The sequence below is a fragment of the Polypterus senegalus genome, chromosome 5 (genome assembly GCF_016835505.1).
Source record: "Polypterus senegalus isolate Bchr_013 chromosome 5, ASM1683550v1, whole genome shotgun sequence".
Lineage (NCBI taxonomy): Eukaryota > Metazoa > Chordata > Cladistia > Polypteriformes > Polypteridae > Polypterus > Polypterus senegalus.
The window spans coordinates 203,922,128-203,936,368 of record NC_053158.1 but is presented as its reverse complement, the minus strand read 5'-3'; positions in this window follow the sequence as shown (position 1 = coordinate 203,936,368).

Sequence of the window (14,241 nt, the reverse complement as noted above, 5' to 3'; positions counted from 1 at the left end):
AGCCCCCAAACCCCACCAGACAGAAGTTAAGTTTAAAGTCAGTCAATCATTTTGTAACCCACTTAGGCCTGATCAGGGTCTCTGGGGTGTGCTGGAGCCAATCCCACTAGCAGAGGGTGAAAGGCAGGAGCAAACCCCAGCCAGGGTGTCAGGTCATCATAGGGTGAAATGTACGGCGCCCACCATAATGTTTGGGACAATGACAAACATCTGTTCATTGTGTCCACCTCTGCTCCACAGTTTAAGATGAAAAATCCAATTCTTCAGACCTTGTGATTCAAGTGCAAATTGCAGACCTTCATTTAAGGGGATTGGCATTCAGTCATACAGCACTTTTTCTACACACTCCCCCCATTTCAGGGCACCATAATGTTCGGGACAATTGGCATCCCAGGTGTTTGTGATCCTCAGATGGGTTTCTTGGCTTCATAAGAGACCTCTGCCTGCTACTACCCTTTGGAGTCAGAAGTGGCCATTGATAAATATGAGGGCAAGAAGTGTGCCAATGAAATTCCAAGAAGCCATCATGAAGCTGACAGACAACAATAAGAAAGAAGCTGTGCCAAATGAGACAATGAGCTGTGCCAATGAAAGTCCAAGAAGCATCATGAAGCTGACAGACAACAATAAGAAAGAAGCTGTGCCAAATGAGACAATGAGCTGTGCCAATGAGACAATGAGCTGTGCCAATGAAAGTTCAAGAAGCCATCATGAGGCTGGCAGACAAGAATAAGACAGGAGCTGTACCAATGAGACAATGAGCTGTGCCAATGAAAGTCCAAGTAGCCATCATGAGGCTGACAGACAAGAATCAAACCATTGGAGTCATCAGTAAGACCTTAGGAGGACTGAAATCAATTATCTGGAGTATCATTAAGAACGCACTGGTGGGGGCTCAGTAATCACAAAGGGACTGCTAGGCCAAGGAAGACCTCCACTGCTGATGACAGAAGAATCCTCACTATGGTCAAGAAAAAGCCCCCCGTGCCTGTCTAACAGACCAGAAACAGACTTTAGGGGGCCGATGTGGACGTGTCAGAGACGACTGTCAGCAGAAGACATCATGAACAGAAACACAGAGGAGGACACACTGCAAGATGAAGACCACCAAAACAGGATGGCCAGATTAAAGGATGTCAAAGAGCCTGCAGAATTCTAGGAAAAGGTCTTATGGACCAGCGAGACGAAGATGAACCTCATCAGGGTGATGGTGAGAGCAAAGTGTGGAGACTAAATGGAACTGAACTGCTCAAGAGCCAAAGCAGACCACCTCATCTATTAAACATGGTGGTGCTGGGGATCTTATGGATTGGCCATGTATGGCTGCCACAGGTCCTGACAACCTGGAAGATGTTAACCACAATATCAGGATGCCAGCTTCATTTATACAGCAGCCTATTGTGACCAAAACGCCAAGTGAGAGACCAGCTTTATCTTCACAGCCCTAAGTCAGATGAGTGATGAACGTCATTTTTTTTGTAGCGCCTTTCGCTCGTGGGCACCTCGTCAGAGGACTGACCAGTTTCATTTTGTTTAGCACTTTCCCTCATAAAGTTCATACCGGAGAGAGATTAATTTAATTTTATATAGCACCACTCTCTAGTGGGCACCATTTTAGGAGAGGGACCAACCTCATTTCTATAAATGAAGATAATATATTTAATCAAATATGAAATAATAGATAGATGGTCATTTCTGGAGGGTGGAACAGGACTTTGTGTCCAAAGGTGTTTCATCATGTGGTGGGTGTGGCGATGCACTGCACCAATGTCTCCTCCCCAACCTGACTTGACCACCTGACTGACTTCATATTATATATCGCCTTTCGCTAGTGACCACCATGTCAGGACAGTGACCAGTTTCATGTTATATAGCGCCTTTCTCTAGCGGACATCAAGTCAGTAAAGTGACCAACTTCATTTATAAAGCACTCTTAGCAAGTGACCACAATGTCACATGAGAGGCCAGCTCCATTTTATAGTGACATCAAGTCAGAAGAGGTGCCACTTTCATTTCATATAGCACCTTCCTCAGTGAACACCATGTCCAGAGAGTGACCACCTCTTTCTGATACGGCACCTTTCTGCAGTGGCCACCATTTAGGATGGTAACCTGCTCCATTTTTTTTATGCCTCCTTTCTCCAGTGGCCACTACGTCAGAAGATCAGTCATCTTCATTTATATAGCATCTTTGGACTCGTGGCTGCCATGCCAGGCGAGTGACCAGCTCTATGTTTATAGCGCCATTCCCCAGTGAGAGCCCACTTTCACTTCCAGCCTGGTCTGCCACTGCCTTTGCCGGCAGGCCGATGAGCCGAGGACAGTCAGCTGCCGGCATCAGTTAGCGCTGGCCACGCGGGGCGCGGGTGTGCGTGACACTGTCAGCCTGACGGGATCATCTTGCGCGCATAGCTGGGTGACTTCAGCCACTCGCTGACCTTTCGAGAATCTCAGAGACTGGATAGCTGGCCAGCTGGAGGCCGGGGGTGGGCTGAATGACAGCTCTGCCCACCGCTGCTCTGCTCTCACCTTTGACACAGATCTTCAATTTCAGAAGTGGGCGAGATGAGTGGGCAATCTCAGTGTTATAGCGGCGTGTGCGTCATTGAGAGGGCTTCACCCGGGGGCTGGGGAGGGTCGGAGCACAGCTTATCTCCGGGCACAAGGCTGGCATTGACTGTGGGCAAAAAGAAAATAGCCAGCAAACTGTGCTCATGATTGGCACAAATAGAGAAGAAACACAGGGAAAAAAATCCATGATGAAGCCCCAGCAACCCAGAGGCTACACGGACAAAGGAAGAGCAGGCAAACTCGACAGAGCTGGTGGCAGCGCCAGGACTACCAACTGAGGGAGTACAGAGGGAGGCAGCACAGGCCAGGGTCCCACACTAGCACAAGGAGAACAGCCACAGTCCTAAGAGATGACGTGCAGGCAAGGAAAAGGAAAGGCACTGATAAGAGATATCGACGTGACGAAAAATGCAAAGTGACACTGTACATTAACATATACAGATATAGGAAAATATATTGTATATAAAATAGACAACCGTGAAAGGCACTATATAATAGATTTTAACATAAAGGAATATGAAAAGTGACAGTGTACAAAATAGATAGGCAGATATGAAAAGCACTATATCACAGACAAAAATATAAAGAGAGAGGAAAATGTACTGCATACAAAACAGATAAAAATGAAATGCATTATACAACAGACACATAAACTGGTAAGGAAAATATAAATACATCAAATAGATAGCTCTGAAAGGCACTATATAATAGGTGTGTGTATATATAAAGGGATATGAAAAGTTATTCAATGATATACAGTATATAATAAGAGGCACTATATAATAAATAGAAAGACATGAAAGGCGCTATAAAATAGATAGATAGATAGATAGATAGATAGGAACATTAAGTGCATTTCCTATCCCTGTCTATCTATCTATCTATCTATCTATCTACAGTCATATGAAAAAGTTTGGGAACCCCTCTTAATTCTTTGGCTTTTTGTTTCTCATTGGCTGAACTTCCTTGTAATATCTGACATGCCTTATGGACACAGTAGGATTTCAGCAGTGACATTAAGCTTATTGGATTAACAGAAAATATGCAATATGCATCATAAAAAAATTAGACAGGTGCATAAATGTGGGCACCCAACAGAGATATGACATCAATACTTAGTTGATCCTCCTTTTGTTAATCTAACAGCCTCTCGACGCTGTCCTCCTGTAGCCTGTGATGAGTATCTGGACTCTGATGGAGGTATTTCTGACCATTCTTCATACCAAATCTCTCCAGTTCAGTTCAATTTGATGGACAGCCTGCTTCAGATCATATCATAGATTGTTGATGATATTCAAGTCAGGGGTCTGTTATGGCCATTCCAGAACATTGGACTTCTCCCTCTGCATGAATGCCTCTGTGTTTTGGCTCATTGTCTTCTTGGAATATCCAACCCCTGCTTAAGTAACTTCAACTTTGTGACTGATGCTTGAACATTATCCTGAAGAATTTGTTGATACTGGGTTGAATTCCTCCGACCCTCGACTTTAACAAGGGCCCCAGTCCCCGAACTGGCCACACAGCCCCACAGCATGATGGGACCTCCACCAAATTTGACAGGAGGTAGCAGGTGTTTCTCTTGTTCTTCTTCCGCCATGCAAAGAGCTTTTTGTTTTGACCAAATAACTCCATATGTGTCTCATCAGTGAATGAATGACTCTGGCTTGTCTAAATGAGCATTTGATACAACAAGCGACTCTGTTTGTGGTGTGAGTGCAGAAAGGGCTTCTTTCTCATCACCCTGCCATACAGATGTGCTGAATTGTAGAACGATGTACAGATACACCATCTGCAGCGAGATGTTCTTGCAGGTCTTTGGAGGTGATCTGTGGGTTGTCTGTCACCATTCTCACAATCCTGACTCTTCATATGCCACTCCTGTATTTTTAATGGCCTGCCAGACCCGAGTTGGTTTAACAGCAACTGTGCCTGCGGCCTTCCATTTCCCGATTCCATTCCTTACAGTTGAGACTGACAGTTTAAACCTCTGAGATGGCTTTTTGTAGCCTTCCCCTAAACCAGGAGACTCAACAATCTTTGTTTTCAGATCTTCTGAGAGTTGCTTTGAGGATCCCATGCTGTCTGTCAGGGAGAGTCAAAGGGAAAGAAGCACAACTTGCAATTGACCACCTTAAATACCTTTGACCACTCATGACTGGACACTCCTGTCTATGAAGTTCAAGTCTTGACGAGCTCATCCAGCAAAGTGATCAGCACTGAGCAGTGACAGGCATTCAAATCAGCACAATGACAAGGGGACCCACATTTGTGTACAGCCAGTTTTTCACATTTGATTTAATTTCATACGACTAAATACTGCGTCACTAAAAATCTTTGTTCAGAAAACACCGCAGTACTCCAAGTAAATGAAAGACAAGCCACTGATATCTTTACTGTTGAAAGGAGAGTCCATTATTATGCAGGCTGACTCTATCTATCTATCTATCTATCTATCTATCTATCTATCTATCTATCTATCTATCTATCTATCTATCTATCTATCAAATAGTGCCTTTCATTCTATCTATCTGTCTATCTATCTATCTATCTGCAGTATTAACACATAACCAGAGCTCTTCATTTTTGTGAAAGGTGCTACAAAAATAAGTAATAGAAGAAGGCATAAACAGCAGACTTGGCATTCATGCACACACCACAGCCATGCCCCTCAATGCCCAGGGCCAGTCTGAGTCATCCTGCACTCTCCACAGGTGTTTACCTTCAGGCTGAAAGCCCCACATTCCGGTCACCAGCCGTCACACAGGTGTCATTTAAATGTCACTTTCACCACTCGGGGATACAGGGTGTAATGTGCACAACATATTAAATGCAAAATGTCAGGCGATGTCCATTTCATAAAGTGTCAGACGGATGTGGAGCAGATCTAACATGAGGCTGAGGCGGCTCAGCTCTTTGACAGCAGCTTCCTGCCAGAGTAAATGTGAGAGGCTCATCAGTGAGGTGACACACAGCTGGTGGAGCAGATGAACGTCTTAGTGTTTCTATTTGATGTCACTGATCTCACATCTCTTTGTCTGCCATATAGTGCCTTTTGTTTATATATATATTTATATATATACAGTATATAACGTATATATCATTTCTGTCTTATGTCTTCCTTTTGAATCTATATATCGATTATATTGTGTGTATCATTTCTGTCTGTTTAATTACTGTATCTTAAATAGCTCCCATTTAAATCTATCTATCTATCTATCTATCTATCTATCTATCTATCTATCTATCTATCTATCTATCTATCTATCATTATATAGTGCCTTTCATTCTATCTATCTATCTATCTATCTATCTATCTATCTATCTATCTATCATTATATAGTGCCTTTCATTCTATCTATCTATCTATCTATCTATCTATCTATCTATCTATCTATCTATCTATCTATCTATCTATCTATCTATCATTATATAGTGCCTTTCTATCTATCTATCTATCTATCTATCTATCTATCTATCTATCTATCTATCTATCTATGGCCCTTGCCTGGCCAGAACACCTCTATAATGAAATGACCAGGGGAGAGAGCATTTTCAGGGCATTACCTCCCCCGGAGTGCTAGGTGGCAGCACCCCCTGGGTGGCAGTGGTGCCTCAGACTCCCACAGGGCTCCTTGGGAATTGGAGTTTGGAGCAGCCCTGCTGGGGTCCATGGGTGCCTCCAGGGGGTGCTACAGTAACTCTTGAGTCCTGTTTAGCAGCAGTTTCACCACACCCGGAAATGCTGCCAGAAGAAGGTCATTGGACTCATGGGGTACCTCCAGGTGTCCTAGGAAAGGAGCCAGTCGCCACTACTCTGGGAACCAGAGTCAGGGGGTATAGGACATAGTGGAGGCAGACAAGTGACAGAAGAGAGAACGGAAGGAAGAAAGTTGTTGTGGTTCTTGTGCTTGCTGGACTGTGCTGTATATGGTGGGAAATGAGAGGAAAATGTTTCCCACATGTAATAAGGGTGTGTTGTGTGCTGGATTTGGACTCAGTGTCTGTTGTGTCTGGGGTTTGGGGAGCTGTGCTCCTCCTGGTGTCCACACTATCTATCTGTCCATCCATAGGTATTTGATAGATAGATAGAAAGGAAAAGCACTGTATAATAGATAGAAGTAAAATGAAAGGCTTTATACAACTGTTTGCTGGACAGATAAGATGTTGGGACAGATTAACTACTAGCTTAACAAACTAGCAACAAATGGACTGAGTAGTCCAATCTCATTTGTCAAATTTCATATGTTCTCATGAGCTGTTCTACCCATTAAAGTGAATTGAAACCTAAATAATACTTGAAGTCCTCACTTTAATGTTTGCAGTACACCATATGTTGAAGTGTATTTTGTAATGCATGTAGCTATAAAAGGCATTGCATTTTTTATTCCAACAGATGGTGCATCACAAACATTTCTGTAGCAATGAAATGTGTTACTACAGGTGTCAGTAATGCACCACCTGTTGGAATGACACAGGCAACGCAGTTTATTACTACAAACCAGCTGTGCTATTCTGTCAAATACTGGTTGAAATCTAAATAATCAAGATAGGCCTCCACATTAACGTCTTCCTTGCAGCATCTGTTCTAATGTATTGTATTTTGTAATGCATTTATTAACAAAATGAATTGCTTTTTTAATGTGCCATCTATTGGTATGACAACCACCATACATATGTTTAACTTATATGCCATTTAGCATGGGATTCATTAAAGCTGTGTTAATGTGTGTGAAGCACCATCTGTTGGAATGACGAGCGTACAGAAACATATTTGTAGTAATATAAAGTATTAGTTAAAATGTTTGTGATGCACCCTCTGTTGGAATGACACATGCAATGAATAAGTCTCTGTTATATGCCATTTGGTATGGGATTCATAAAGCAATCTTAGCGTTTATGATGCACCATCTGTTGGAATATAAATGCAATGCTGTTTGCTACCACAGACCAGCTGTGCTTCCTGTCTAAAGACTGGTTGAAATCGAAATAATCTACAAAGACCTCAGCATTAACGTTTGCAGTGCAACATCCGTTGGAATGTATTTTATAGCGCTTGTGGTAACAAAATAAGTTGAATTTGTTATTTCAACTGATGACACATCGCAAACATTTAAAGCAATACAATGTATCATTACAAAGTGTTCGCGATGAACCATCTGTTGGAATGACCAATGCAATTCACATGTCTCTGTTATATACCATTTAGTATGGGATTCGTTAAAGCAGTATTAATGTTTGTGATGCGCCATCTGTTGAAATGACGGAGACACAGCAACTGAATGGGCAAACAGATACACAGACATACAGAAACATTTTGCATACAATAATATAATGCATTACCTCAGATGTTTGTGATGCACCCTCTGTTGGAATGACACATGCAATGCATATGTCTCTGTTTAAAGTTTGTACAAAGAGTTGTTTATGATGTGTCATTTGCTGGAACTATGAGTGCAATGCATATGTCTCTGCTATATACCATTTGGTGTGGGATTTGCAAAAGCAGTTCTAATGTTTGTGATGCACCACCTGTTGGAATGAAAAAATACATTTTATTGCTACAAATGTTTTTTATGAACCATATTTTGGAATGATGGAGACATCGCAACAGGACGGACACACAGTCAGACACATGGACAAAATACATACATTTGTAACATTGTGAACATACAACTGGCTATCTGACACAGGGATTACACAGCAAATTGAGATTTTCTTCATGGATGTTTGATACTCTTTGCTGTTCGCCCCCAACACACCATCACCAACACTGTCCCCACCCACCCTCACCCTGTCAGTCCTGGCGCCTCTAACTCAGAGCCTCCTCTGTCCATCTTTCATCAGTCTGCTGACCCCCTCACCCTTCAGCTGGCCCACTTGCATTGGTTTCCTGTCACTTCCAGAAATGCCACCGAAGACCCCGTCACTCACCTACAAAGGCCTGAAACTGAACCCAGCTAAGCACCTGTCTGCATTTCTTGCCCCGCATGGACCTGCCTGACAGCTGAGGGCTTCTGTGTCTCATGTGAACGACCCGTCAGCTTTACACTGGCACTGTCTGTGAAGCCAGTTGAGCGACTCCACCCTGTGTATGGCTAAAAAAAAAACAAAAAAAAAAAGGGACACTTCATCAGTAGCACTACATTTTAGTTTCTCCATACATCTGACCAGGTTAGTAGGTGATGCTGTTTTCTGTAACATCTTTGATGGTATAAAGTACCTTCTTGTCATGAACTCCATTACAAGGCTTGTCATGCCAAAGGGAGCAGCTGCTCCTCTCGGGATCTGACAGTCAGGGATTTGCACCTGTGGCTTTATGGCTTTATATAGCAGAGGCCATCCCAAGGCCTTTCACATGAATCATTAGGATGTGGCTCGGGGGTCACCAATCAGCACTAGAAGTGAAGATACATACAGTACATAGATAGATATGAAAAGTGCTATATGATAGATAGATAGATAGATAGATACAAAGTAGATATAATGAAAGGCACCATATAATATGATAGATAAATAAGAAAGATTCTTTATGATAGATAGATAGATATCCAACCATCCATTTTCCATCCCGCTGAATCCAAACACAGGGTCACGGGAGTCTGCTGGAGCCAATCCCAGCCAACACAGGGCACAAGGCAGGAACCAATCCCAGGCAGGGTGCCAACCCACTACAGGACACACACAAACACACCAAGCACACACTAGGGCCAATGTAGAATCGCCAATCCAGCTAACCTGCATGTCTTTGGACTGTGGGAGGAAAGCCATGCAGACACGGGGAGAACATGCAAAGTCCACGCAGGGAGGACCCGGGAAGTGAACCCAGGCCTCCTAACTGCGAGGCAGCAGCGCCACCGTGCCGCCCCCAGATAGATATGATAAACAGACAGACAGATAGATAGATATGAAAGGTACTATATAATAATAGATAGATAGATAGATATGAAAGGCACTATATAATACATAGATATAATGAAAGCCACTATATGATTGATAGATAGATAGATAGATAGATAGATAGATAAACAGACAGACAGATAGATAGATAGATATGAAAGGTACTATATAATACATAGATATAATGAAAGGCACTATGTAGATAGATAAATATGAAAGGTGCTATATGATAAACTGGCAGCCAGATAGATAGATATGAAAGGCACTATATAATAATAGATTGATAGATAGGTTTTAGTGTAGTTGGTAAGATTGAGTAGATATATAGATAGATGGGTAAATAGATAGATAGATTAATAAATATGAAAGGCACTATATAATAAGATAGATAAATATTAAAGGTGATATATGATAAACACACACACAGATAGATATATATGAAAGACACTATATAATCATAGATAGATATATAGACTTTTAGAAATCTGGATTAAGTTCTGCTAGAGTGATCATTGGTTTCGTGGTCACATCCTTGACTAAGGCCCTCCTTGCCCTGTTACTCAGCTTGCCCAGATGGTCAATTCTTGTAAGAGTCCTGGTGGTCCCAAATGTCTTCCATTTTATAAATTCTTGAGGCCACTGCACTCCCATTAACTTTGAAAGCTTCAGAGATGGTTTTACTTCTTTGCTCTCCTCTGTTCCTCGCGACAAATTGATGACGGGGGTCCTTGGTGTTCACGCCTTGATTGAGGTCCTAACATGCAGTGTGAGTTGTGGGACCTTCTATCCACAGTTCCACGTGTCCCTTTCTTATTGGTGTCCAGTCAGTTCAATGTGCCTCAGGTGAACTCAATCAAGTTCTGGCACATCTCAAGGGGAATCAAAGTATCAGGATGGACCTGAGTGCTGGGTGGAGTGCTCAGGGTCTCATTACTTCTAGAAATGAGAGATTTTATTTTTTGATTTTGCCCAAATTTGCAGACTCTTCTGGTCACATGGTTTCAGTTTGACATTATGGATTATTGAGTGTCGATTGATGGGCACAAATAGCCAAGTTATACCTTTTAAAAATGCTTTTCCAGCTCAATAAAGTTGGCAGGGTGGAGGAGAAAGAGAAGAGGTCTCAGTACTTTCTGAATCCACCGTATTTTGGATCATTGAAATTCTGAATGAAGTTTAACTGGAATAACACTGCGTTCTGTGCAGATAGATGAGGAGTGCTGCGCGTTACGAGCGATTGAAGCCCACTCAGTGTCAGTGACAGGTGCTTTAAATGAAAGATGGAGTCATTGTGCCATGAATTATCCTTTAATTATTTCACTGTTGTGTTTTAGGCCTACATGATTATTAAAGCACCCACTTGAGCCATTTTAGAAAAGATTGATTTGGATGATTTTGGGTTTGAGTTGCCTTACCGGTTACCTTGCGATGTTTTTATTTTCTTCTTTTTATTACATTCCTATTTGCTTTGTAAAGCACCTGGTGACATCACTTGCTGGTAAAGGGGAATTTAAGTGAAGGATAGATTCTTTGTGGCTTTGAATTATTGTGCATTACTTTGGCTTGTATTCTTGTTTGCCCTTTAAAGCACCTTGATTTGAAAGATGCCATAATAACAAAATACTTAGATTTAAATTGTCTAACCTTCCACCTCCTCAAGCACCTGTTATATTAAGGCAAGGAATTGTAACAGCTGTGCTAAGATGGGCTGAAATCTAAGCAGTCATCACAGACCTCAGCGTATTTAGCACTGACATTTGCAGTGCACCATCAACTGACCTGTATTTTGTAATGAATAAAGTAATAACATGCATTGCATTTTTCATTCCAACAGATGGCGCATCACAAACACATGTAGTATTAAAATGCATTTACATTTTTCATTCAAAGAGATGGTGCGTCACAAGCATGTGTAGTAATAAAATGCAGTGCAGTTTTCGTTCCAACAGATGGTGCATCACAAATGTGTAATAATAAACTGCACTGCATTTGCCACTCCAATAGTAGGTGTATCACATGTGCAGTAATGAAGTGCATTCCATTTTTCATTTCAACAGATGGTTCATCGCACACACATGCAGTAATAAAACACATTGTATTTTTCATTCCAACAGATGGTGCATTGCAAACACATATAGTAATAATTTGTTACATTTATCACTCCAACAGATTGCTCACAAACACATGTAGTAATAAAATGTTAAATTTGTCACTTACCATAACCATAAACCTCCTCTTAGGCCTTCCTCTTCTCCCCTTACCTGCCGGCTCTATCGTTAACATCCTTCTCCCAGTATACCCAGCATCTCTCCTCTGTCCAAACCAACGTAATCTCGCCTCTCTGACTTTGTCTCCCAACCGTCCCACCTGAGCTGACCCTCTAATGTCATCATTTCCAATCCTGTCCATCCTCATCACACCCAATGTAAATCTTAGCATCTTTAACTCTGCCACCTCCAGCTCTGTCTCCTGTGCCACCGTCTCCAGCCCATATCACATAGCTGGTCTCACTGCCATCCAGTAGACCTTCCCTTTCTCCCACTATTTTACATTTATTCATTTATTTGGCCGACTCCTTTATCCAAAGCGACTCATAACATTTGAGAAACAATTGGTGACATTTCTTTTTTCAGTTGGAGCACAGGCGGGTGAAGTGACTTGCTTAGGGTCACACAGTGTTAAGTAGCAGAATTCGAACCCACAGCCTCAGGCTTCGGCACAGTGGTATCTTCATCTACATCATCTTCGTGAGTTGGAGGCAGCCATGACGACCAGCACACAATGCTTTTTCTACACGCATCCTCCCCCCCAGCCCGAATTTCTGGACACTGTAATGTTTGGGACACAGCAATGGCGGTCATATTTAGCACTTTGTCACATGCACCTCACATGCAATGCCTACTTGATGTCTGCCATTCATCGCTATCAGCAGGTGCTGAGGGTCTTCTCTGGTGATGCTCTGCCAAGCCTCTAATGCAGCCATCTTCAGCTCCTGTATGTTTTGGGGGACTTGCCCCTTACATTTTCTCTTCAGCATATGGAAGGTCTGCTCAACTGGATTGAAATCAGGTGACTGGCTTGGATATTCCAGAAGTTTCCATTTTTTAGCTCCTGTGTGTCCTCAGCAGTCTGTTTGGCTCATTATCTTGATGTCGATGAAGTGCAGTCCACTGAGTTTGGAGGTCTTTACTGGAACTTGAGCAGATCAGATGTTTCTGCACACCTCAGAATTCATTGTTCCACTGCAGTCAGCAGGTCCATCATCAGTGAAGAGAAGTTTGCCAGGACCTGTGGCAGCCATGCATGCCCAAGCCTTAACACCCCCTGTACTGCCATGTTTAACAGATGAGGTGGTCTGCTTTGGCTCTTGGGTATATCCTTCTCATCTCTACACTTTGCTCTCGCCATCACTCTGATGAGGTTCATCTTTATCTTGATGGTCCACAAGACCTTTTCCCAGAATTCTGCAGGACCCTTGAAGTCCTTTTTCACAAACTGTAATCTGGTTGTCCTGTTTTGGTGGTCTTCATCTTGCAGAGTGTCCTCCTCTGTGTTTCTGTTCATGAAGTCTTCAGCTGGTAGTCGTCTCTGACACGTCCACATCGGCCCCCTAAAGTCTGTTTCTGATCTGTTTGTGGCTTTTTCTTGACCAAAGTAAGGATTCTTCTGTCATCAGCAGTGGAGGTCTTCCTTTGCCCATCAATCCTTTTGTGATTACTGAGCCCACCAGTGTGTTTTTTCCTCTTTATGATACTCCAGATAGTTGATTTCAGTCCTCCTAAGGTCTTATGGATGTCTCCAATGGTTTGATTCTTGTGTTACAGCCTCATGATGGCTTCTTGGACTTTCATTGGCACAGCTCATTGTCTCATTGGCACAGCTCTTGTCCTATTCATGCTTTTCAGCCTCAAAATGTCTTCTTTGACTTTCATTGGCACATCTCTTGTCTCATTGGCACAGCTCTTGCCTTATTGTTTTGTTTGAGCCTCGTAATGGCTACTTTGACTTTTCATTGGCACAGCTCATTGTTTCGTTGGCACAGCTCCTGTCTTATTCTTGCTTTTCAGTCTCATAATGTCTTCTTTGACTTTCATTGGCACAGCTCTTGCCTTATTGTTTTGTTTGAGCCACGTAATGGCTACTTTGACTTTTCATTGGCACAGCTCACTGTCTCATTGGCACAGCTCCTTTCTTATTCTTGCTTTTCAGTCTCATAATGTCTTCTTTGACTTTCATTGGCACAGCTCTTGCCTTATTGTTTTGTTTGAGCCACGTAATGGCTACTTTGACTTTTCATTGGCACAGCTCACTGTCTCATTGGCACAGCTCCTGTCTTATTCTTGCTTTTCAGCCTCATGATGGCTTCTTGGACTTTCGTTGGCACAGCTCCTGTCTTATTCTTGCTTTTCAGTCTCATAATGTCTTCTTTGACTTTCATTGGCACAGCTCTTGTCTTATTCTTGCTTTTCAGCCTCATAATGCCTACTTTGACCTTTCATTGGTACAGCTCTTGCCCTGATATTTATCAATGGCCACTTTAGACTCCAAAGGGTAACAGCAGGCCGAGGTCTCTTATGTAGCCCAGAAACCCACCTGAGGAATCACTTGGGATGTCAATTGTCACAAACATTATGGTGCCCTGAAATGGGGGGACTGTGCAGAAACTAGTGCCATATGACCGAATGTCAATCCCCTTAAATGAAGGTCTCCAATGTGCACTTTAATCACAAGGTCTGAAGAGTTGGATTTGTCATTTTGAACTGTGGAGCAGTG